Source organism: Hibiscus syriacus, unplaced genomic scaffold, assembly GCF_006381635.1.
Source record: "Hibiscus syriacus cultivar Baekdansim isolate YM2019G1 unplaced genomic scaffold, ASM638163v2 tig00116989_pilon, whole genome shotgun sequence".
NCBI classification, from domain to species: Eukaryota; Viridiplantae; Streptophyta; class Magnoliopsida; order Malvales; family Malvaceae; genus Hibiscus; species Hibiscus syriacus.
Window position 1 is genome coordinate 1,729,929 of NW_024063508.1, and position 24,746 is coordinate 1,754,674.

The 24,746-nt window shown below is 32.7% G+C and overlaps 1 pseudogene; it reads left to right on the forward strand.

The window, feature by feature from the left end:
* Positions 1 to 538: 538 nt before the first annotated feature.
* On the forward strand, positions 539 to 22,882 carry LOC120193102 (annotated as a pseudogene).
* The last annotated feature ends 1,864 nt before the right edge of the window (positions 22,883 to 24,746 follow it).

Sequence of the window (24,746 nt, forward strand, 5' to 3'; positions counted from 1 at the left end):
CCTAATATTAAAATGAACAATGATGAGATAATTATGAAAATCCCTCTCTACAATCTAAGTTAATTTAACCGTCCAATATTTACCCACACTAAGATTTCGATCGATATTATGTGGGTTTTTCCAAATCAATGGCACATGAATATATCTTGGTTAAATCGAAGATTAAGCAACTGATAATCACCGGTTGAAATATTGGTAATAAGTTAGCTAGGTTATTCTAATAGGATTAGAAACATAGAGGTTAATTATTTGGATAAATCATGAGATGATTTGAACAAAAGTTATTCGTCGAATGGAGGAATTACATGAGATGTAATTAGTAAAGTATTACTTACCTAAATAAACATTCTCCTAAAAGAAAGCCAATGCTAATTTAGGAAAAGGGTGAAATATGGATCCTCACTCACTATAAAAACTTTCGAGATGGTTTTTCGAAATGAAAACATGAGGGTTGTTAGTTTTGAATAAAATAGTAGAAATAATTTATTAATAAAGACCTATTTATAAATTTTAAACTCGATAAATTTACTTATATTGTACATTTTCATTGTTGTAGACTTAATGAAAAGCAACACACTTTCATTGCGATCGATCCTTGAGAAGGATAAGCTGAATGGCATGAACTTCCTTAATTGGTTCTTAATTTAAGAATTATTCCCAAATAAGAAATGAATGAATATGTCATTGACGAACCCGTTCTTAATGAATCGACACCTATTGCTTCTAGAGCTGATAAATAAAAGTTTAAGAAACTCATGGATAACATGTTAGACATGGGATGTCTAATGCTTACCACCATGACCCCTGACCTTTAGAAGCAACATGAGGACATGGTTGCATATGAAATGATTCAAAATCTCAAGGAATTATATGAGTGGCAAGCACATCAAGAGATGTATGAGACCTCTAAAGCTCTATCTCAATGCAAGAGGAGTGAAGAATCTCCTATAAGAGATTACCTCATCAAGATGATGGACTATATCCAACCGTTAGAGAAGCTGGGATTTCTACTCAAGGATGGATTGGCCACTGAAGTCATCCTACAATCATTGATGGATAGCTTCAACCAACTTGTCCTTAATTTCAATATGAATGAAATTAACAAGACTTTGTCACAATTACTTGGCATGTTACGAACTACTAAAAGTAACATAAAAAAGGTTGGACTTTAGCTCATTCTGATGGTCCACAGGGACGAAGGAAAGGGAAAGAATAAAACAATAGCAAAGGCTAAGGCTAATGGCAAGCCTAAACCCAAAGGAAAAGATGCATTGAACCCCAAAAGAGGAGTTAGCAAGGAAGAAAAATGTTTCCACTATGACAAGATCGATCAATGGAAAGAACTGCACTGTTTACCTTAAAGAGGTCAAAAAGGTAAAAGCAAATGGAACATTTGTTTCATGTATTTATGTTATTGATGTTAATTTGTTAACATCTACATCTTGAGTATTAGATACCGATTATTGTTCTCATATTTGTATTTCTGTATATGGACTGTAAAAGAGGAGGAATTTGGCTAAATGAGATGTGGGCCTATGAATGGAAAATGGAGCAAGAGTTGTTGCATTAGCTATAGGACATATGTTTCATCTTTGCCTAGTGGACTTGATTTAAATTTAGAGGATTGTTATTTTGTGCCTAGTTTGACTAAAAACGTTATTTATATTTTTTTTGGACAAGATTAATTTTGAGATAATTATAAAGAATAATTGTTGTCCGTTTGATCTCGATGGTGTTTTCTATGTTCAACACAATTAGTTAATGGTCTTTATATTTTGGATCAAGACAACACTATTTACAACATAAATACAAATTTTTGGCACTGTCGTTTAGGCATATAAGTGAGAAACGCATATCAAATCTCCATAAAGATGGATTCTTAGATTTATTTGTTTTCGAACAATATAATGTATACGAATCATGCTTGTTGGGAAAAATGACTAAGGCTCCCTTTAATAGTAAAGGTGAATAAGCAAGTGATTTATTGAGATTTATATGCAGTGATGTATGTGGGCCAATGAATATATAAGTCAGCATGGGTGTATTTACCTTATGCGCAATAAATCTGAAGCACTTGAAAAGTTTAAGGAATTCAGAAAATGATGTACAAAATCAATTAGGTAAGAGTATTAAGGCAATTTGATCGGATCAAGGTGGAGAATACTGAGCATAGAATTTGATGAACTCTTGAAAGAGTGTGGGATTGTCTCAAACTTATTCCATCTGATATACCACAGTGGAATAAGGTTTATAAGAGGAGAAATCAACACTGTTACACATGGTTCGATCGATGATGAGTCATAGTGATCTTCTAACTTCTTAATGGGGATAGGCACTCGAAACAATTCCTTTCATACTAAATCATGTTCCATCTAAATCGATTTAAAAGGCACCATATGAGATATGGACTACGAAGTGACCTAGTATGTCTTTTATGAAGATTTGGGGTTGTGAAGTTTATGTCAAACATAAGATGTCTATAAATCTAGAACCTAAATCTCATAAGTGTATATTTTTTGAATATCAAAATTAAACTAAAAGATATTATTTGTTCAACCCTAGCGAGAACAAAATGTTTGTTCCTCCAACATGAGTTTATCTCAAAAGATAATTTCTCTCAAAGAAAGGGAATAAAAGAAATATTGAACTTGGACAAGTTCAAGAACAAAATATCAATGAACAAGATATTAAACAAGTTCCATAAGTAGTTGAGGAACAATCAAAAGATTTAGAAACACAACCACTGCGGAGATCCATAAGAAAACGCCATGTAACTGAGAGATATGGATTTCTCGTTACCATACGTGAAGACGTTCTTCTTATGGATAAAGATGATCCTAGAACTTATCAAGAGGTAGTGTCAAGCCCAAACTCTAAGAAATGTCTTGAAGCCATGAGATGTGAGATGGATTCCCAGTATGAAAACCAAGTATGGACTTTGATTGAACCACTGAAGAGTTCTAACCTATAGGGTGTAAATGAGTTTTCAAGAAGAAAACTGACATGGATGGTAATGTACAAACATACAAAGGGGATTGGCCACTAAAGGTTTTCGACAAGTTCATGGTATAGACTATGACAAAACTTTCTCCCCTGTAGCTATGTTTAAGCCTATCCAGATCTTGCTTGCAATAGTTGCATTCCATGATTATGAAATCTAGCAAATGGACGTCAAAATCAGTTTCCTTAATGTAAAACTTTAAGAGGATATGTATATAACACAATTAGAAGGTTTTAACGCTCCTGGAAATGTTGGAAAGGTTTGTAAGCTATAAAGGTCTGTTTATAAACTATAGCAGGCTTCTCGAAGCTGAAATCTTTGTTTCAATTATGCAACCAAAGTGTTTGGTTTTATCAGAAACAAAGATGAACCTTTTGTTTACAAAGAGTTACTAGGAAAATTATTTATTTCCTAATATTTTATATAGACAATATACTCATCATGGGAAATAATATACCTACGTTACAGTCTGTTAAGATTTGGTTAGGTAGTTGCTTTTCTATGAAATATTTGGGTGAGACAACTTATATCTTAGGAGTTAATATCTATAGAGATAGACAAATATGACTTATAGGTCTAAGTCAGAGTATGTACATAGATAAAGTACTGAAAAGGTTCAGCATGGAAGAATCCAAGAAAGGGTTTCTTCCTATGAGACATGGTATATCTTTCTCGAAGGAAATGTTTCCTTCAACTCCATAAGAGAGAATGAATGAATAAAATCCATATGCTTTGACTATTAGTTCTATCATGTATACCATGATATGTACTGGACCAGATGTATCGTATGTTTTCAGTATGAAGAGTTGATATAAGGTAAATCCTAGTGAAAGTCTCTAGGTTACAGTTGCATTTCTTGTGCATGGGGGTGAAGAAGAGCTCAATGTAAAAGGTTACACTAATGCTAGCTTCCAAACTAACAAGGATGACTCACGATCACAATCTAGTTTTATTTTTTTTTCTTAATAGGGGTTCTATGAACTAGAAAAATTCATAGCAAGACGCAGTAGTTGATTGTACAATAGAGGTTGAATACATTACATCCAGTGAAGCAGCAAAAGAGGTAATTTGCATTAAAATTTTCATATCTGAACTAGGGGTTGTTCCCAGCATATCAGATACTGTAGAAATCCATTGTGACAACAATGGAGCCACTACACAAGCAAAGGAACCCAAATCTCATCAAGGGTCCAAACATATTCTTAGGCATTTTCATCTCATTCGAGAGATCATAGATCGATGAAATGTGGAGGTATGCAAAGTACACACGGATGAAAACATTGTTGAAACCCTGACAAAGCCTCTAACACAGTAGAAGCATGATCATCACATTGAGTCACTTGGTATTAGTATGTGAGTGATTGGTCTTAGTGCTAGTGGGAGATTGTTAGAGTATGCCCAAAGACCAATCATGAGATGATTGCAATGATACTTTAATTTGTTAGTTTTTGAAAAAAGGCATTACCATTATTTATTTCAGTTATATTTCCATGTCTCAAATAAACTAAAAGATAATAAAGTCCATATAATAATACGATTGTTGTTAAATATACTTAGTTGAGTATTATTATCGGAATGGACAATAATAATACATTTAAGGCTAGCATGTTGTTGATTGATGACAATGAGTTGTCGTTGACATAAAGATGTCAGAATCATTTCATGAATGTGTCATTCTCTAACAACATATTAGAATAACCCACTATGAACATATGTCTTGGATTATTATGTGACAGTCGCAACATTGCTCATGGTGATGATTGTATGTATGATCCTCAGACTTGAGATCATTAATATCTCAACATATGTTGTTGTATGTTTTGATACATTTAAACATGCTCTGTAACTAGTTTCACTATAAAGACTGATATTGAACATATCGCAATATATGTAGTGTGATGTGAATGATCAATATAAGATTTGTCTTTCCTACATAATAGGAAATATATCACATGCTACTTGATTGAGTGAAACTAGAAGCCAGGCTCGTCTGTTGGGTCTTCCTTGACTCTCGGACTAATTTATTTTAACTAAATTTGGATCATGGCCCAAATTTGGACATATTATAGGAAATATTTTGTTACACCCCAAATTTTAGTTATTGACCAACATGTAAGTTTTGAAAGTTTAGTGATCAAAATATAAAATTTGGAAAAGTGTAGGGACCTAAGTGGTAATTTTTCCAAATATAATTTTTGTTTCATAAATATATAGTTTACTATTAAGAGTGGAGTTTTATTGAAATAATATTTTTTATCCGGAATTTATGTTTAAAACTAGAAAAAGGTTAAAATTAGGATTAAAATATTATTTCCACATGTTGAAATATGGAAAATAACATGGACCATTGGATTAAAGTGGCAAGATTGCAATTTTTGGAAAGTTGCTTAGTGAAATTGGGAAAAAGGTAAAATATTTTGTTAATCTTTGACTTTGGAAAGATTAGAAGGTTATATGGCTTGGTATTATAGTAAATATCAAGTTTCATTAATGTTAAAATGGACATTTCTCATTAATGTTAAAATGGATATTTCTCATTAAATAAATATTTTATTTATTTAATCTTAAATAGAGGTTAAATTAACAAAATTACATGAAAATTTCAAGAAACTTAGGTCATTTTTAAGCTCCATTTCGTGCTCCCCATGACCCAGGTAAGTGAAATTTTATTTTTTATTTTTTGAGAAATTTCCTTTGGATTTTTTATCATGACGTGAAATAGAAAATTGTTCTATTCGAAAAAGCTATCATTTGGTAACTTTATTGCTTGCTAATTTAGATTGTGTTCAAAGATCCTAAATTCTAGGGTTTATGTTCACATTAGGGTTTATAGAATTGATGAAGGATTTATATTTTTTGAGGTAGTAGAATCAATTCCAAGCATGATTTATGATTAAAATCAACTCTACATGCCTATATAAGTATGGTAAATTCGACCTAACCCTAATCTTCGAGGAAGTTTATTTTATGATGAAATTTGACAAGGGCTTTGCTTGTAGAGATCATATAAGCTTGAGTCGAGGTTGATTTCATGCTTGAATCGAATCAAAATCGAGTAAAATCATGAAAACCTTAGTCTTGGGTATATAAACCATTCGACCTTGGGGAAGATGATGGGGAAAATTGTGAAAAATTTCACGTGGCTTAGAAAACGTTATACAAGCCTTATAAAAAAATTTGGGTCAATCTATACTTTTATGAAAGTTTGGGACCAAATTGGCAATTATAAAAAAATTGTGAGTTATTGTATAATTGTTCAATAATTATTATACTATGTTGTCAATTTCTTTTTGGGGACTAGAATTGAATTTAGAATGTGAAATTTAGCCATTTTGGAAAGTTGACAAAGTTTGAGAAACTTAGTGGATTAAATGGTAAGTATGGCACAATTGAGGTATTTGGGATGAAAGTTTAATGCTGTAAATTATTGGGCTTATATAGGCCTCGAATTAAAGAATAATGAAAAAGGCCAATATGAATAAAAAGGAAAAAATAAGATTAATTTTAGAAGAATTCGAAAATAATAGTACTTTTGGGAGTATTATTATGAAGTATGAAATATTAGTAAGAATAATAACATGTATTATATATTTGTATTTGCTTTGTATGGACGCTCATGTAGATCTCGATCAAACTCGTTATACAAGAAAAGTGAAAAGTAAGGAAAAGTTCAAGAATAATCGAATTTAGATAGTAAGGCACAATAGTGAGGCATACAAGGTGACTGCATTTATTTTGTACTTATATGATATGAGGATGACTTGCGAGGAGTCAACCTCGAATTTTTTTTATAAAAGCATGTTTTACCATTTTTTGAAATATTTTCATAAAATTTATGAAAATTATTTTTACGAATAAATTTTAGGGTATGAACTACCCTAAAATTGATGGATGAATTTTTTATATTATTTTTATATTTATCGATGTTTCAAAATAAATTTTTAATCTGCGATTTTGATTTCAAGGCCTATTGTATGTGCATTGAGAGTCATAGGTACATTTTAGAAACTTGGAGTATGATGATTATCGATCGATTTTGTTTAATTCATATGTTACATTTTCGTATAAGTATCTTTGTGTACTTTTGGCACTATGTGTACCTGCATGGTATTCATAATGAGTTTGTGAATTACCATTTTGATATATTAGTATAGTGTCGCTATTACTACTTTACCTATACTTTTGTTTAGCACTTATGTGCAACTCAAGTACCTTGCATTCTCATTTGATATATGTTGAAAACATTTTGATATTTCGATATAACAAATTAAGTTAAATGAATTTTAAGATTCCAAAAAGATTTTCTAAGTATATTCGATATAATTATTCGAATATCAAAATATTACTCCAAATCTTTCAAATGTTATTTTTAATCCTTACTCAAGTGTAAAATTAAGTTTTAATCTTAAAATAATTTCAAAACAATTTTACAAAATATTTCAAACCATCTCAAAGCCAAAAATTCCAGATTGCTCAGAGGGAACCGATTCCCCCCCCAAGGGGGTACCGATTCCCCCTGAATGGTTTGGCTCCGAGAATTCCAGTATGCTCGGAGGGAACCGATTCCCCCCAGGGGGTATCGATTCCCCCCTGTGTAACGGTCAAAATATTTGAATTTTATACTTAGGGAACCGATTCCCCATAGGGGGTACCGACTCCCCCACGCTCCAAGCTGTTTTATTAATTGTTTTCACACTAAAATGACTATATTATCTTCATTAATGATCCCCAACATTTAGAAGTGATTCAAGGTGTATTTAAGCAAGCTTAGAAGCCATTGATCAACAACAAGAAACATCAAACAATTAGAATCAAGAGAGAATCAAAGAGAAAGCATCAAACCTCAAGTTTGAGCATTTCAAGCCTATTTTTCATTCAATATTCATTTTGCTTTCAAGAACACTTATTGTGCTCAATTATATTCATTCTTGAGTGTTCTTTTCTTTGTTCTAGAATTGTGCAAAAAATCTACCTTGTGAGGATTTCCTTGTAAGTTTGCAAATTTGTATTGTTCTCTTTGGGAGAGAGTGTTCTCAAGAATTTGGGGTATAATTCTTGAGGGTTTGTAAGGTTACTCTTTTTCCTCAAAAGAAAGACAAATTAGTGAATTTGTGGAAAATCCTTAGTGTGGATAGCTAAGGTAGTGGACGTAGACTTTGGTTGAGAAATTCGAACCACTCTAAATCGCTGTGCAATTTCTTTCAATTTTCTGCAAAAGCTTCCACCAAAATTTTTATTTCCAATTCACCCCCTCTTGGCCAATTCTGTCAATCGATTAACTCAACAATTGGCATCAAATCCTAACTCATTTGATGGTTTAATTGCCTCTTGAGTCGATTCGAGAAGAGTTACATCGATAATCAAAGTCATCAATGGCCTCTACTTCAAACTTCAACTCCGGTCTCGATTCGATGCCCGTCAACAAACCTCATTTCTTCAATGGGGCTAATTATGCCTATTGGAAAAATAGGATGATGTACTTCATTCAAGAAAGTGACATGGGAGCATGGAATGTCGTAGAAGAAGGATATTTCAAGCCTTTCACTCATCCAAGATTATGGAGTGAAGGAGAGACAAAAATGTTCCAGCTCAACTCCAAAGCCATCCATATCATATTTTGTGCTCTTGGAACAGATAAATACAGAAGAGTTTCATCTTGTACAACCGCCAAAGAAATATGGGACAAACTTCAAGTCACTCATAAGGTACCGATGAGGTAAAGAAATCTAAAATTAGTATTCTAACGCATAGCTATGAAAATTTCAGGATGAAACCAAATGAAGATATCAAAGCTATGACGGATAGATTTTCAACGATTGTCAATGGTCTCAAATCATATGGAGAGATCATTTCAAATGAAAAGCTTGTGAGGAAGTTAGTCTACTCCCTCTCAAAATCGTGGCAATCAAAGAAGACGGCAATCATCGAGTCTAAGGATCTAACATCCTTAACTCTTGAAGAGCTAATCGGTTCATTCCTCACTCATGAAATGATGCTTGAAGATGAGGTGGACCTTGATAAGATTGAAGAGACACCAAAGGAGAAGGAGAAGAAGAAAAACATTGGAGTTGCTCTCAAATCCACAAAAAATGAGAGTGATTCGGATGAAAATGACGACGACGAGGAAATGGCATTGTTTGCCAAACGGTTCAGAAAAATGATGAGACCTTACCGAGGAAGAAAATTCAAATGAAATGAAGGCCTCAAATATAAACCAAAAGAGAAGTACCCGATCATTTGCTATGAATGCAAAAAGTCGTATTATTGCCACAATTGAAGAGAAAGGGTCAATCAAAGAATAAGCACAAGGCTCATGTGGCTACATGGAGCGATGAAGAAGGTTCCGATGAAGAGGAACAAGAAGTAACAAACTTGTTCTTGATGGCATTCGGAGAAGATTCTAAGGTAACATCTAACTCATCTGATTTTGATGATTTATCCTATGATGAGCTATTAGAGGAATATAATGGGTTGGCTTCGGATTATGAGAAATTGTTTTTAAAATATAAAAATGATGTTTCAAAATTGAAAATTGAAAATAAACTCATATCCAAAACCAACAATGATCTTGAAAGTAAAATCAAAGATTTGCAAATCAAACTAGAAGAGTTTGAAAAGAAAAATTTAGATTTGCAAAATTTACTTTCAAAGGTCAATGATGATCATCAAAAGCAAATTGATGATCTTAAAGCTTCTTTTGATAAAGTTGGAACAAAACGTTTTGAAAGTGGAGAAAATTCAAAATCCAACTTTGCTAGAAAAAGTTTTAAAAACTACAATCATAGAGGTCCCAAAGAACCTCTAATGGAAAAATCATTAGAAGTATATGGGTTCCTAAGGAGCTCATTACTACTAAAGATAAGGATATCCTACACAAATGGATACCTAAGGGGACTAGGATTTTGGAAACTAATGAATATGGACCCAAAAGAATTTAGGTACCAAAAATTAGAAATTAATCTATGTTTGTAGGAAAAGGAGCATTGCTACAAGGCACGGGAAACAAATCCAAATTAATGGTACCTTGATAGTGGATGCTCAAGACACATGACCGAAGACAAAAACCGGTTCATTGAGCTTAATGCCAAAAATGGAGGAGAAGTGACTTTTGGTGATGATTCAAAAGGTCACATTGAAGGTATTTGTACTATCGGTAATACCTCTTCCATACAAATTAAGAATGTTTTATATGTGAATGGATTAAAGCATAATCATTTGAGTATTAGTCAATTTTGTGATAAAGGATTCAATGTCATGTTTGATATTAATGGTTGTAAAGTCATTGACATTACATCTAATCGGATTATGCTTGCTGGTCATAGAATAGGAAACATATACATGGTGCATTTAGATTCTATTGATATAACTAATTTGTGCCTAGTTGCTAAGGATGAACATGATAGTTGGTTATGGCATAGGAGACTAGGACATGCTAGTATGAGTGTTTTGCAACAACTAATTCAAGGTGATTTAGTTCGAGGGTTGCCTAAGCTTAAATTTGATAATGATAAAATCTGTGATGCTTGTGCTAAAGGAAAAAAAAGCGAGTTTCTTTTAAATCTATTAATGACGTATCAACTAGTAGAGTATTACAATTGATCCATATAGATCTTTTTGGGCCAACTGGGACTACTAGCTTGGGTGGAAAACAATATGCATTTGTCTTAGTAGATGACTATTCTAGATATAATTGGGTTCTATTCTTAAGTACTAAAGATGATGCATTAGGAAAATTCATCACATTTTCAAAAGTAATCCAAAACGATAAAGGTTACTCTATAACTAGTGTTAGGAGTGATCATGGCACTGAATTTGAAAATCTTGGATTTACTGAGTTTTGTAATTCTAATGGTATTAGTCACAATTTTTCAGCACCTAGAACCCCTCAACAAAATGGAGTTGTTGAGAGGAAAAATCGAACTTTAGAAGAAATGGCTAGAACCATGCTTTGTGAAAATAATTTGGCAAAATATTTTTGGGCAGAAGCCACAAATACCGCTTGTTATATTGTAAATCGAGTAATGATTAGGCCTATTTTAAAGAAAACTCCATATGAAATTTTCAAAAATAAAAAGCCTAACATTAGTTATTTTCATCCTTTTCGATGTAAATGTTTTGTTTTAAACAACGGTAAAGAAAACCTTGGCAAATTTGATGCTAAAAGTGATGAAGTAATTTTTCTGGGTTATTCCTTAAATTCTAAAGCTTATTGAGTATTTAATAAAAGAACTTTAGTTGTAGAAGAGTCTATACATGTTGTTTTCGATGATAATCCCCTTTCGAGGAAGGATTCTTGTATGAATGATGATGTAGGTATTATAAATACAAATGAAGTTAGACATGACGTTGAAGAACCATCATTAAAGGAAGAAACAAAAGATGAGGTAACTCATGATCCTCTTGAGAATCCAACCATTGAAGAAAGGGAAGTATCTTATCCAAGAGAGTACAACTATGTCAAGGATGGTGAGATTATAGGTGATCCATCCAAAGGGGTAACAACTCAATCTTCTCTTAGAAATATTTGTAATTATGTTGCATTTATTTCATGCATAGAGCCTAAGAATATTAAAGAAGCATTAAAAGATGAACATTGGATTATGGCTATGCAAGAAGAATTAAATCAATTTGAGAGAAGTAAATTATGGACATTAGTTGAAAGGCCTAGTAATAAATCTACTGTAGGTACTAGATGGGTATTTAGGAATAAGCTTGATGAGAGTGGCAATATAGTGAGAAACAAGGCTAGACTTGTTGCTCAAGGGTATACTCAAGAAGAGGGCATAGACTATGATGAAACATACGCTCCCGTAGCTAGGATGAAAGCAATTAAAATGTTATTAGCATTTGCATGTTTTCATGAATTTATATTATATCAAATGGATGTTAAAAGTGCATTTTTAAATGGTTTTATAAAAGAAGAAGTGTATGTGGAACAACCTCCAGGTTTTGAAGATTCAAAATTTCCGGATCATGTTCTTAAATTGACAAAAGCACTTTATGGTTTAAAACAAGCTCCAAGAGCTTGGTATGAAATATTGTCAAATTTTTTAATTGAAAAAGGTTTTTCAAAAGGGAAGGTTGACACTACATTGTTTTTAAAGCATAAAGGTAAAGATTTATTAGTAGTTCAAATTTATGTTGATGATATAATATTTGGTTCTACTAATGATGTTCTCTGCCAAGAATTTCCAAGCTAATGCAAAGTGAATTCGAAATGAGCATGATGGGGGAGCTCTCATTTTTCTTGGGACTTCAAATCAAGCAAAGAAAAGATGGCATCTTCATCAATCAAGCTAAGTACATCAAAGATATGCTCAAGAAGTTTGGACTGGAAAATGGCAAACCTCATGACACTCCAATGAGCTCTTCAAAAAAGCTTGACTTAGATGAAGGAGGTAAATGTGTAGATGTTAAACTATATAGGTCAATGATTGGATCTATACTTTATCTAACTGCAAGTAGACCGGATATTATGTTTAGTGTTTGCTTATGTGCTAGATTTCAATCATGCCCTAAGGAATCACATTTACTTGCTGTTAAGAGAATCTTTAGATACCTTAAGGACACTCCTAGTTTAGGACTTTGGTATCCTAGAGACTCTAGCTTTAGCTTGCATGCTTTTTCTGATACGGATTATGGAGGATGCAAATTAGATAGGAAAAGCACCTCTGGTACTTGCCAATCCTTGGAAATATGTTGATTTCTTGGTTTTCAAAGAAACAAAATTGTGTTGCATTATCTACCACTGAAGCCGAATACATTTCAGCTGGTAGTTGTTGTGCACAAGTTTTATGGATGAAACAACAATTTTTGATTATGGAATTGAAGTTGGTACCATTCCTATCAAGTGTGACAATACTAGTGCTATTTGTCTCACTAAAAATCCCATCCAACACTCTAGAACTAAGAACATTGAAATAAGACATCACTTCATTAGAGACCATGTGACTAGGGAAGATGTAGTTCTAGAATTTGTTGATACTTTACACCAATTAGCGGATATCTTTACAAAACCTTTAGACAAGGAAAGATTTTGGACACTTAGGAGATAATTAGGTTTAACCAACCTATCTTCACTTAGTGTTTAAAATAATTTTAGCACTTTTAATACTAAATGAAAAATGCTAATTTTTAATTGCACTCATTGCTATTAGTTAGGGGGAGTTTATGATTCTTGATGAAAAATTAATTTTATGTTCAAATATCGTTTAAAGAATAATTTGATTGTTTGAACATGATTAATTTTCAATATATGAGTTGCTAATAACACCAGAGAAAATTAATTTAGCATTTTATGTGTTTAAAATCGGATTTTAGAATTTTGGTGCAGAGGGAATCGATACCCCCATGAGGGAACTGATTCCCCCTTTGAAGGGGAATCGATTCCCCCCACAGGGGAATCGATACCCCCTGGGGTTCTGGTTTTATCGGGCAGAACCTCATTTTCTTTACTCAAACCCTCTTCTCTCATTCACATCGTTTCTCCTCCTCTACTCTCTCAAATTTTATTTTGCCTCAAATCAACGATTTTAATCGGAATTCACTTCAAACATTATCTTCTAAACCTTCTAGCATCATTGAAATCGTGCAAACAACATCAAAATCCACTCAATCTCATCTTTCAAGGTAAATTTTTCTAAAACTCTCTATTTCATTGATTTTGAACATAGAACTAGTGTTAATTAGTTCTAGGTTGAACTTTAGATTGGGCATTGATTGTTTAGTTATTAGAAACTAGGTATTACAACTAATTTCATCAAAAACACAAGAATTTTCAAAAATTTTGAAATTTTCGAAATTAAAAAAAATGTTTTTCAAATTATTGTGTTTTGATTGAATTATGTTGTTGTTATGAAAACTATACATATATTTTTTCTAATGCCGTTTGTCCGAACTTACATATCCAATGCATTCGGATTAGATAATGATGGTATTTCAAATGAAAAACAAATCTTAGGATCTCGTTATAAAAGAAGGGATAGTGCAAGTGTCTTAGACCTTCATGAACGTTTTCTTCATCTAATGATTTCTTGATGGTTTTGACCATCCGGAGGTCGTTATTCTACTCTTAGAGCCTTGGATCTTTGGTGGTTAAATTGTTTTGAAAATGGTATTAAAATAAACCTACATCAGATCATTTTTGCTGAAATTGTTGAAACCGTAAACCTTGTACCTAACAAGAAACTCTGTTCATCTCTAGTTTATGGTTTCATTTTGAGTAACCTATTTTCTAAAGCCGGGCTTAGAGTTGGTCTAGAGGCCTCCTTTCCTCTAAAGAAACAAATTAATCTTCTTTCTTTAACAAGAGTGGGATGGATAAAGGATAAGGAAACCGGTGAATGGGTTCGATCGTCTGAACATACTCCGGGAGCTAGTTCTTCACGAGCTCAACCAGAAGCTGAAACGATCCCGAGCTTCAACAATTAATGCGAGACATCGATGAAGTCGAAGATGAGTCTGAACAGCCCGAGGAGCAAGCACAACAAACGTATCAAATGCCTCCATATTTTCAATCCTTTATGGAGACATTCGATTTCCAATATGCGACCATGGATTCGCGCTTTACTTCTATAGAGTCCCATTTATCCACAATGGGAGGTCAACAATTAGAAATCCTCTGAGAGATGCGCACAAACAACGCTTGATGAATGAACGTATTGATGCACTCTCACACGATATGGCCGCTATGTGAGCTCGTTTTCCTCCCGCGATCTGGATGTTTAATTCTGTGTTTAACTTTAAAACTTTGAACTAAAAGACTATTGTTTCAACATTTTGTGGATTGTTAGACTTTGGATTTGTTTGGATGTTTGAATTTATATTTTTGGTTTAATTAAATTTATTGCATCATTTACAGCATGTTAGATATATGACCAATTTTGCCATATCACATTGTTTATGAATATTGATTATGAAACTAATGGCTAACGTTTCTCTTGATTGTGATCTTAGTAGCTTAAACTATAATCAAATTGGCTAAATGATTTCAAAAACCTTGTTTAAAATCTTTTACGAATCTTTTTGATTTAACAAAAAGGGGGAAGAAGTGTTAAATATTTTAAATGTATTTTAAATGGGAGAAGTGTTAAAGTAATGGGGAGTAATTTTTCAAAAACGTCGTTTTTGATTTAAAAATCTTAAAATTACTAAAATGTTTTGTTATATCAAAAAGGGGGAGATTGTTGAAAACATTTTGATATTTCGATATAACAAATTAAGTTAAATGAATTTTAAGATTTTCCAAAAAGATTTTCTAAGTATATTCGATATAATTATTCGAATATCAAAATATTACTCCAAATCTTTCAAATGTTATTTTTAATCCTTACTCAAGTGTAAAATTAAGTTTTAATCTTAAAATAATTTCAAAACGATTTTAAAAATATTTCGAACCATCTCAAAGCCAAAAATTCCAGATTGCTCAGAGGGAACCGATTCCCCCCCAAGGGGGTATCGATTCCCCCCTGAATGGTTGGCTCCGAGAATTCCAGAATGCTCGGAGGTAACCGATTCCCCCCCAGGGGGTACCGATTCCCCCCTGTGTAACGGTCGAAATATTTGAATTTTACACTTAGGGAACCGATTCCCCATAGGGGGTACCGATTCCCCCCACGCTCCAAGCTGTTTTATTAATTGTTTTCACACTAAAAACTATATTATCTTCATTAATGATCCCCAACGTTCAGAAGTGATTAAAGGTGTATTTAAGCAAGCTTAGAAGCCATTGATCAACAACAAGAAACATCAAGCAATTAGAATCAAGAGAGAATCAAAGAGAAAGCATCAAACCTCAAGTTTGAGCATTTCAAGCCTATTTTTCATTCAATATTCATTTTCTTTCAAAACACTTATTGTGCTCAATTGTATTCATTCTTGAGTGTTCTTTTCTTTGTTCTAGAATTGTGCAAACAATTTACCTTGTGAGGATTTCCTTGTAAGTTTGCAAATTTGTATTGTTTCTTTGGGAGAGAGTGTTCTCAAGAATTTGGGGTATAATTCTTGAGGGTTTGTAAGGTTACTATTTGTCCTCAAAAGAAAGACAAATTAGTGAATTTGTGGAAAATCCTTAGTGTGGATAGCTAAGGTAGTGGACGTAGACTTTGGTTGAGAAAGTCAAACCACTCTAAATCGCTGTGCAATTTCTTTCAATTTTCTGCAAAAGCTTCCACCAAATTTTTTATTGCCAATTCACCCCCCTCTTGGCCAATTCCGTCAATCGATTAACTCAACAACATACATTTGACTATGAATAAATACTTTGAATTTGTCGATTGATAGGTATGCTGGGCATACTAAATATTGTTTCGCAGGTTATTTGACGGAAACTTGGCTTAGCAAGTCAGTTTTTATGAGTTTATGTATTTTATACAAAAAATTGTATTTTGATCTTATAATGTTTTACTCATATTTTTAAATTGCATTGTTTGTTTTATTATGCATCACTAAGTGAATACTTAGCATTCAATGATTTTCATGCGTAGGTTTAGTATACGATCGGAGTAAGGAGTGCAGCTGATATATCTGTCAAGGGTGACTCTTCAGTAACAGTGTGACAACTCTAGATGTTTATATTGATATTACTAGTTGGCATGTACTTAAATAAGTTGTGATGCTTTGATAAGATAATTGGTACTTGATTGTAGTATTATATTATATTCGAACTTAAACTATGTTTGATGGATTTTAAATGTTTATGTGTGTGTGTGTTTGTGTTTGTGTGTGTGTGTGTGTGTGTGTGTGTATGTATTTGCAAAACGTTTTATAAACTATATTATTAAACTGTTTATTTAAAGGAACAAAATTTTACTAGTTTCAAGTTCCAAAATTCTTATAAGTCATGTGACATTTGTGACTCATGTACGGGTACGTATACAGGAAATGTGTGCTCTATTTATTGGTATCCGAGCTATATGTTTAGCCTATTCTTGGCAAAAAATGAGTGTATTTTACGAAAAAATGGTGTACATTGAACTAGGATGTCAAAGTTACTGATATGGTGTCAATATGATATGATTAATGTTACTTCTCACTAACTTAAGTTGTTATCATGTGTGTTAGATGTCAGGAACTAAGGATAAAGGTAAAAAAGTTGATAATGTTGAAAGGAACGTCGAGATTGAAATCAACCCAAAAAGATCTAACATTACTTTAGTATCACGCCTTAGAAGAGTTGGATGTAAGGGATTTTGCTCCATTCTGTGGAAGAAATGCCCCAGTGTTTAATGAAGTTATTGCATTAGAGGAATTCATTAAAAAGTTTAAATGGATTACAAGAGAAATTGAATCGTATAAGGATCTAGAGGATACTATTGAATCCACTTATGACTCTGAGGTTTCTACAGGTAACGTTAAATATTTGAGGAATATTTAAGTTAATCATTAAGTTGCTTAAAGATATGTTGATTTTAGTTAGAGGAATAAGTAAGCGTAAGTAAGTTATCCGCTAAAAGTTTAAAGAAAGTTGAGTTATTAGTGAATCATATGATAATTATGTTATCATTCTAAAGGTTTTAAATGAGTTTTAGTGAGATTATTTGTTAAGTTTTATGGACATTATAGAGTTACCTTGCAAAGGTAAATTTGTGGAATGGATTGTCTACCCCTTTCATTCTACAATGAGTTATCGCTTAGATTGCAGTTGATTTTCAAGAACTTGAAAAGTTTCAAGTTTGTAGTGGTAGGAAAAAGAGTAAATTTGTTTAATAGTGTGATTTTAGCATTAACTGCTATAAAGTTATTGCAACAAAGCTGTCAAGTGTTCTTATTTAATGATGTGGACATTTACACCTTCATAGCGAGATGAAAAATGTTTCAACTGCTTGAGAATAATTTCAATGGATCCAGAATAGTTATCCAAATTACCTCAAGAATGAGAAATAAGGAATTTTAAAATTGAGGTATTCTATTCGAATTAATCTCAAGTGAAATGATAGCAGTAAACCCTATGGGTTACGGTGCATATGTGAGTCAGACATGTAGTAAATATCCGATAAAGATTCAAGGGGTAATGTTCCTGATGAATTTGATGGAGTTATCATTTGAGGAGTTTAATATCATATAGGGCATGGGTTGGTTATCTCCGCATTATGGTTGGGTTGATTGTCGCAAGAACCGATTATTTCTTAAAGATGAGGAGGATATGGAAATTATAGTGATTAATGAAAAAACAAAATCACCTCCCAATGTGATATCAGCAATGATTGTGAATAAAATGATGTCAGAAGGATGTATAACTTTTCTAACTAATGTGATAAATACTCAAGTATCTGGAGTAAGATCGTATGATATTCCCATAGTTCGGGAATTTCCAGATGTATTTTTCAAATGAATTACCTGTGTTATCTCCAAACCATGAGGTGGAATTCAAGATTGATGTTTATCCGGGTATTGAAACTGTTTCTATGGCTCCATATCAAATGGTCCCAATTGAGCTAAGAGAATTACAGGCCCAATTACAGGAGATGCTTGATCGAGGATTCATTAGACCCGGTGTTTCACATTGGGGAGCACATGTGCTTTTTCTAAAAAAGAAAGATGTGTCTATGCGAGTATGCATAGATTATTGACAGTTGAATAAAGGTACAATAAAGAACAAGTATCCTCTTTCGAGGATTGATGATCTGTTTGATCAATTAAAAGGCACAGAGGTGTTCTCTAAGATTTATCTTTGTCTAGATATGACCAATTAAATATTAAAGAGGAAGATATTCCAAAGACAACTTTGCAGACCCGGTATGAACACTACGAGTTGTGGCGATGCCATTTAGTTTGACTACTGCTCTTGCAACATTTATGGATTTGATTAATCGAGTGTTCATGCTTTATTTGAATCAAATTTTGGTGACTCTTTGAGAGAAATTTTTTATGCCAAGCTGTCAAATGTAAATTATGGTTGACAGAAGTTACTTTTCTTGACCATGTTGTTTCGGCATACAACATAAGGGTAGACCCCAAGAAAATTCATGCTATAATGGATTAGAAACCCTAAAAGAACATCTCATAAGTTTAGAGTTTCTTGGGACTTGCTGGTTATTATCGAAGGTTCGTGAAGAACTTTTTGATGATAACGCTACTGCTAACCAAGCTTTTAAGGATAGATGTGCCTTTTGTATGGACGGAGAAATGCCAAGAGAGTTTTGAAATGCTACAAAACATTTTAACAGAGGCACCAATGCTTGTACAACCTGAGTCGGGTAAAGACTATATGGTTTAGTGATGCATCTCATAACGACTTGGGATGTGTGCTTATGCAATAAAGTAAAGTTGTGGCCTATGCCTCTAGACAATTGAAGACTCACGAGAGGAATTACCTTACGCATGATTTAGAGTTGCCAACGGTAGTGTTTCTTTAAATATTTGGCATCATTATCTTTATGGTGAGCGGTACTATATTTATACGGATCACAAAATCATAAAGTACTTGTTGACGCAAAAAGAGTTGAACTTGAGACAAAGAACATGGATAAAGATTTTAAAGGATTATGATATGATCATTGACTATCATCCATGAAAGGTTAATGTGGTGGTTGATGCACTTAACCGAAAGACTATTACAGCCTTGAGAGCTTTGGATGCACATTTGTTCTTGAAAGAAGACAATGCCTTGATTATCGAGTTAAACTTAAAGTTGGTGTTTTTAGATAATAAGAGAATTACAAAAGAAAGACGAAAAGTGCTTGGTAAGAATTACACAAGTAGAAATTGTTGCGATTAAGGACTTTGAGGTCAAATTCGACGGATGTTTGTAATATCGTGGGAGAATTTGTATTCCTGACTATGAAGAACTATCCATGAAATTTTTAAATATTTAATTTTAGTCACTAAAATTCAACTCTTCAACCAAATCTAAAATATTACATCGATCTATGCTCAATTTCTCTTATCTAAAACATGGAAATAATATTTTCAACCATTATCTAACATCCTTCAAGTTTTCGTGAAATTTTGACTCCATCCGATTATCCGATTTCCATACCGAACTTTAACTCTTTATAGCTTTTAACACAAATCTCTTACCGAAAATCTGATTACCACAAAAATTATTGTTTTAGGCCAAATTGTTCATCTACAGGCTAAATTATATGACTTTTTAAAATTATATTTTTGGTCTTAAACTTTTTAAAATTTATACTTTAGCTACTAAACTTTCAAAACTTACTTTTAGTCACTAGCCAAATTTTGGGGTATTACATAAAATGCGCTATATTGCTACATAGTACGAATGAGTACTAGATCTAGGGATGAACAAGAGATCTGATTATGACGTGCTCCAACTCGACCTAACCCGATTGGATTATTGTTTTTAAAAAAATGGGTTCATGTAAGGTTTTTAAAAAAATAAGTTATGGTCTGGTTGGGTTCGTACTTAGCATGAAAAATATATAACCCAAAAAATAATATAATTATACCTTATATATTTAAAAATAATTACAATAATAACCCTCTTTATATTATTATTTTCAATCCAATCTCTATTTTGTTGAATAAGATTAATAATTTTTATATTTTTTCGAATTGATTCAGAGTCATATTTTATCTCAAAAGTCAAGTCAAATTTCAAGTCGAGTGAAATTACCCTTCAAATCAGGTTGGATTTCGAATGAACGGTATAAAATTTTTAGGTCGGGTAAAATCTAACCTTACTCATACTCATCCCTAACTAGATCATTAAATATTGATGAAAGAGTAATATTTTAATATTGAATTATTTTTAGGATAATTTTTAATAAAATCTCTGGCTAACTCAAGAGTACGGCAACATGTGTTAGCAACTTCCTGTGTTTGACAGATCAGCACCTGTCTTTCAGAAGGAAATAATCCTCTTCGAACATCCCAGAATAACACTAGAATGAGAAAGTTTTCAATATTTGGGAGGTTACTTTGTGACTTGGGGATTTATTTATTTATTTATTTTGGTTGTGGAATTTTTGTGGGGTTATAAATTCTCGTTTATCTTTGGAATTGAAGAATCTGGTGAAGGAGCGAAAAACCACCCAAACTGCTATTATTGACGTTACACAGGAAGGAGAAGAAACAAAAAGACAAAAAGAATCAAGATTTTTTTCCAAGTCATTGTTAAATCTTTCCTGGGTTTTTGTTTTGCTAGATTTTCTCCATGCCAATCCCCAAAAACAGAAGTGGAAGCCTTTAGCATTTTGATTTTCATGTGTTTGGATAGGAAAGTTATAATCTCTGCTGGGTTGTTTAATCATGTCTATCGGCTATTCTAATTCTAAGAAGTCTGATGATATTTGTGAACAAGTTTGTGGACAGGTAATTGCGCTGCTTTCACTTCCTTTTTCCTTTCCAACTCATTTTGGGTTTGGATTAATGGGTATTTTCCTTGAGACTGATGATAGTTTGATGATTGTTAAGCATACATAATCGATATTTTGATTGTTGTTTCTTTTTTTATCGATCCTAAATTGAGATTGTATTTGCTTAATTTGATTGTTTATGCTTAATTTGTTCATCTTTGAAGCTTTGCGTTGTCTATAATCTGCAGCAAGCATCCTGTGCATTACTGGCGATATCACGATTGCGGTGTATGTTCCGGGGATCGACCTCCGGGTTTGTGTCGTTTTCTTCATTGTGATCCCTGTGTTCATCTTTGGCATATATTTGCACGGTCTGAAGATCACATATTTCTTGAGACCATTGTGGGAATCTCCTCCTAAGGTATTCCATGAAATCCCTCATTATTATCATGAGAATGTGACAATGGAGAGACTCTGCAAGCTTCATGGATGGAAGCTCCCTGAGTCCCCTAGACAAGTCTTTGACTCAGTGTTGTTCAACAATGAGATCGACATCCTCACACTCCGTTGGAATGAACTGTATCCGTACATAACACATTTTGTGCTTCTTGAGTCCAACTCAACGTTCACTAGCATACCTAAGCCATTGCTTTTTCTTGGCAACAGACACCAGTTTAGGTTCATTGAGCCTCGTTTGACATATGGGCTGATTGGTGGGAGGTTCAAGAAGGGTGAAAATCCTTTTGTTGAGGAAGCATATCAGAGAGTTGCATTGGACCAGCTTCTCAGAATAGCTGGAATAGAAGATGATGATTTGTTGATAATGTCAGATGTAGATGAGATCCCTAGTGCGCATACGATTAATCTATTGAGATGGTGTGATGATATACCGCCTGTAATTCATCTTCAGTTGCGAAACTATCTATACTCATTCGAGTATCATATCGACAACAAAAGCTGGAGAGCCTCAGTCCATAGGTACAAGTCAGGGAAGACCAAATATGCTCATTATCGTCAAGCTGAAGTTATATTATCCGATGCAGGGTGGCATTGCAGCTTTTGTTTTCGATACATTAGTGAGTTCATATTCAAGATGAAAGCTTACAGCCACACGGATCGAGTGAGGTTCTCTCACTACTTGAACCCCAAGAGGATTCAGGATATAATATGTAAAGGGGCTGACCTATTTGACATGATTCCGGAAGAATACACGTTCAAGGAGATCATCGGGAAGATGGGGCCTATTCCGCACTCGTATTCAGCTGTCCATCTTCCCGCATACCTGCTGAACAATGCCGACAAATACAAATATCTTTTGCCTGGAAACTGCAAAACGGAAAGTGGCTGAATTAGAATATTGCCTGCTCCAAAGTCGAGTTGTTTGCCGAACCAGAAACGGCATGTATTAACCGTTTGATGGCTATAGTGTAACATTGCCTGAATTATACCTTAATTATAATGTGAAAGCTAGGTAGAGCCATGACTGTGAGGGGAATGTCTTCTCTTTTCGAAATCAATTAATTTCGTTCGTTGTGGAGGCATATCCTTTTTTCCGAATCGATAACTTGTTATCGGACAAAACAGATTGACTGGTTTTGCAACACTTCTGATCGAATGACATATTCTCCGGATTTGCATAAATGTTTAGAGTGCCATTTTCTCAGATTTCTCCTTGACGAGAATCTTGTTTTCTTAAACTCATTGATCCATAATTTGTTGAGTTGTACCATTTGACATTCTTCAATTGATCATATTGCAGAGTTATTCATCTATTGATTTGTTTTACTGGTTTTGGAAACTTTCAACAATAACATTAGCATTATTATGATGTTTTGATTCATTAGCTTAATGTTAATTTCAAAGATATAAAAAATATAATTAAAATAAGATAAATTATTTCTGTCTGATCTCTCATTAATGAATAGAACAAATATATCGATTAAATCAAATTATTCCTGTTTGATTTCTCATTGCTGAGAAAAATAAATTTATCGATTAAATCTATACTCAATGATTGTTTTTATTTTTTGCTTATAAGTTTCTTTATAAAGCAACTGTAATTCCCAAGAAGGTCAATATACATAAAGTACGTGAATTAAATTCATTCCAAATTAATATTTAAAGATTTTTCACTTTTAAATTAATATGTGAATTAGACAGTCTCTTATAAGTTTGTATTTAATGAAATTTCACTTCCAATTTAACATTTGATTCTTAATTTCATTCACTATTTTGATATTTTTATTAAAAGTATTAACTTTTAAGCAAAAAATAACATAAGATTTTATTTGTGTTAATAATAATCATGATCGCATCAGTCATCATATGCGTATTTTGATCATCTTCAAAATTCGTAAAAGAATATTAAAAGTACCAAAACATTAGATATCAATTTATGAGAATCTAATTAATTCAATATCAAACATATATTTAATTCATTATAAAAAGATGTTGAGCACAATAGATGGTGCCAAGTTGCTTATCATTTTGCTTGGCTTTCTCATGGATGTGGAAAGGAGATTTTTGTTTTTCCAATCGGCATTCCAAAAAATAAGGGGAAAATACACCATTCCTAATTAAATTTTACTCTCTCTCATATTTTACTCATTGCACTTTTAACTTTTATATTTTCCTCACTGAACTTTCGAAGTGCTCCTGTTTTGCTCACTCTAAATTAATTTATTATTATTTTCATATGACATGATATTTTTATTATAATTTAATAAAAAAACAACTTTATTTTTATTTCGAATGTTGATGGTGGTTGATGGTGTGCGGTGATTATTTTAAATCTTTTTAAATTCAATAATAATAAAATGTTATTTTATTATTTATTTTAAATTATTTTTATGTTAACTAACAATAAAAAATGTCATGATAATAATAAAATAATCCAGAGTGATCAAAATAAGAGTACTTCGAAAGTTCAGTGAATAAATTAGGAAAATTAAAATTAAAGTGAGTAAAATAGGAGAGAGAGTAAAATTCAGTGAGGAATGATATAATTTACCCAAAAAAATAAATGAATAAAGTAAACTTCTTTTTGAGTAAAACTTAAGTTCCATAACCATTAAACAAAACGCATCCACAATCTTCTAAACAAGCACATTGAGGAGAGGACAGAAGATAACTAAACAGAAGAGGAGAATTTGCAATTTCTCTTACATTTTTTTAGGGTAGTTGAACACACAATCATGGTTTTTTCTTTCATATTCCCAACGTCTACAGAAGAGGGTATATCCATATAGCCTTGTTTACATACGTTTTAGCCGACTAGTTGTTAGAAAGATTGAGAAATGTTTAAAATTAGATCACCTGATTTTTAGATTTAAATTTCAATATTAATGCGAACGTGTTGGGCTGCTTAGGCTTTACACCCTCCTACCTTGACTTTTGTTGCTTTATATTATATTTTATTGCTACTAACTTGAAGAAGGGGGGATCGTATCCGTAAATTAATTATTTTTTCATATATTATATATGTA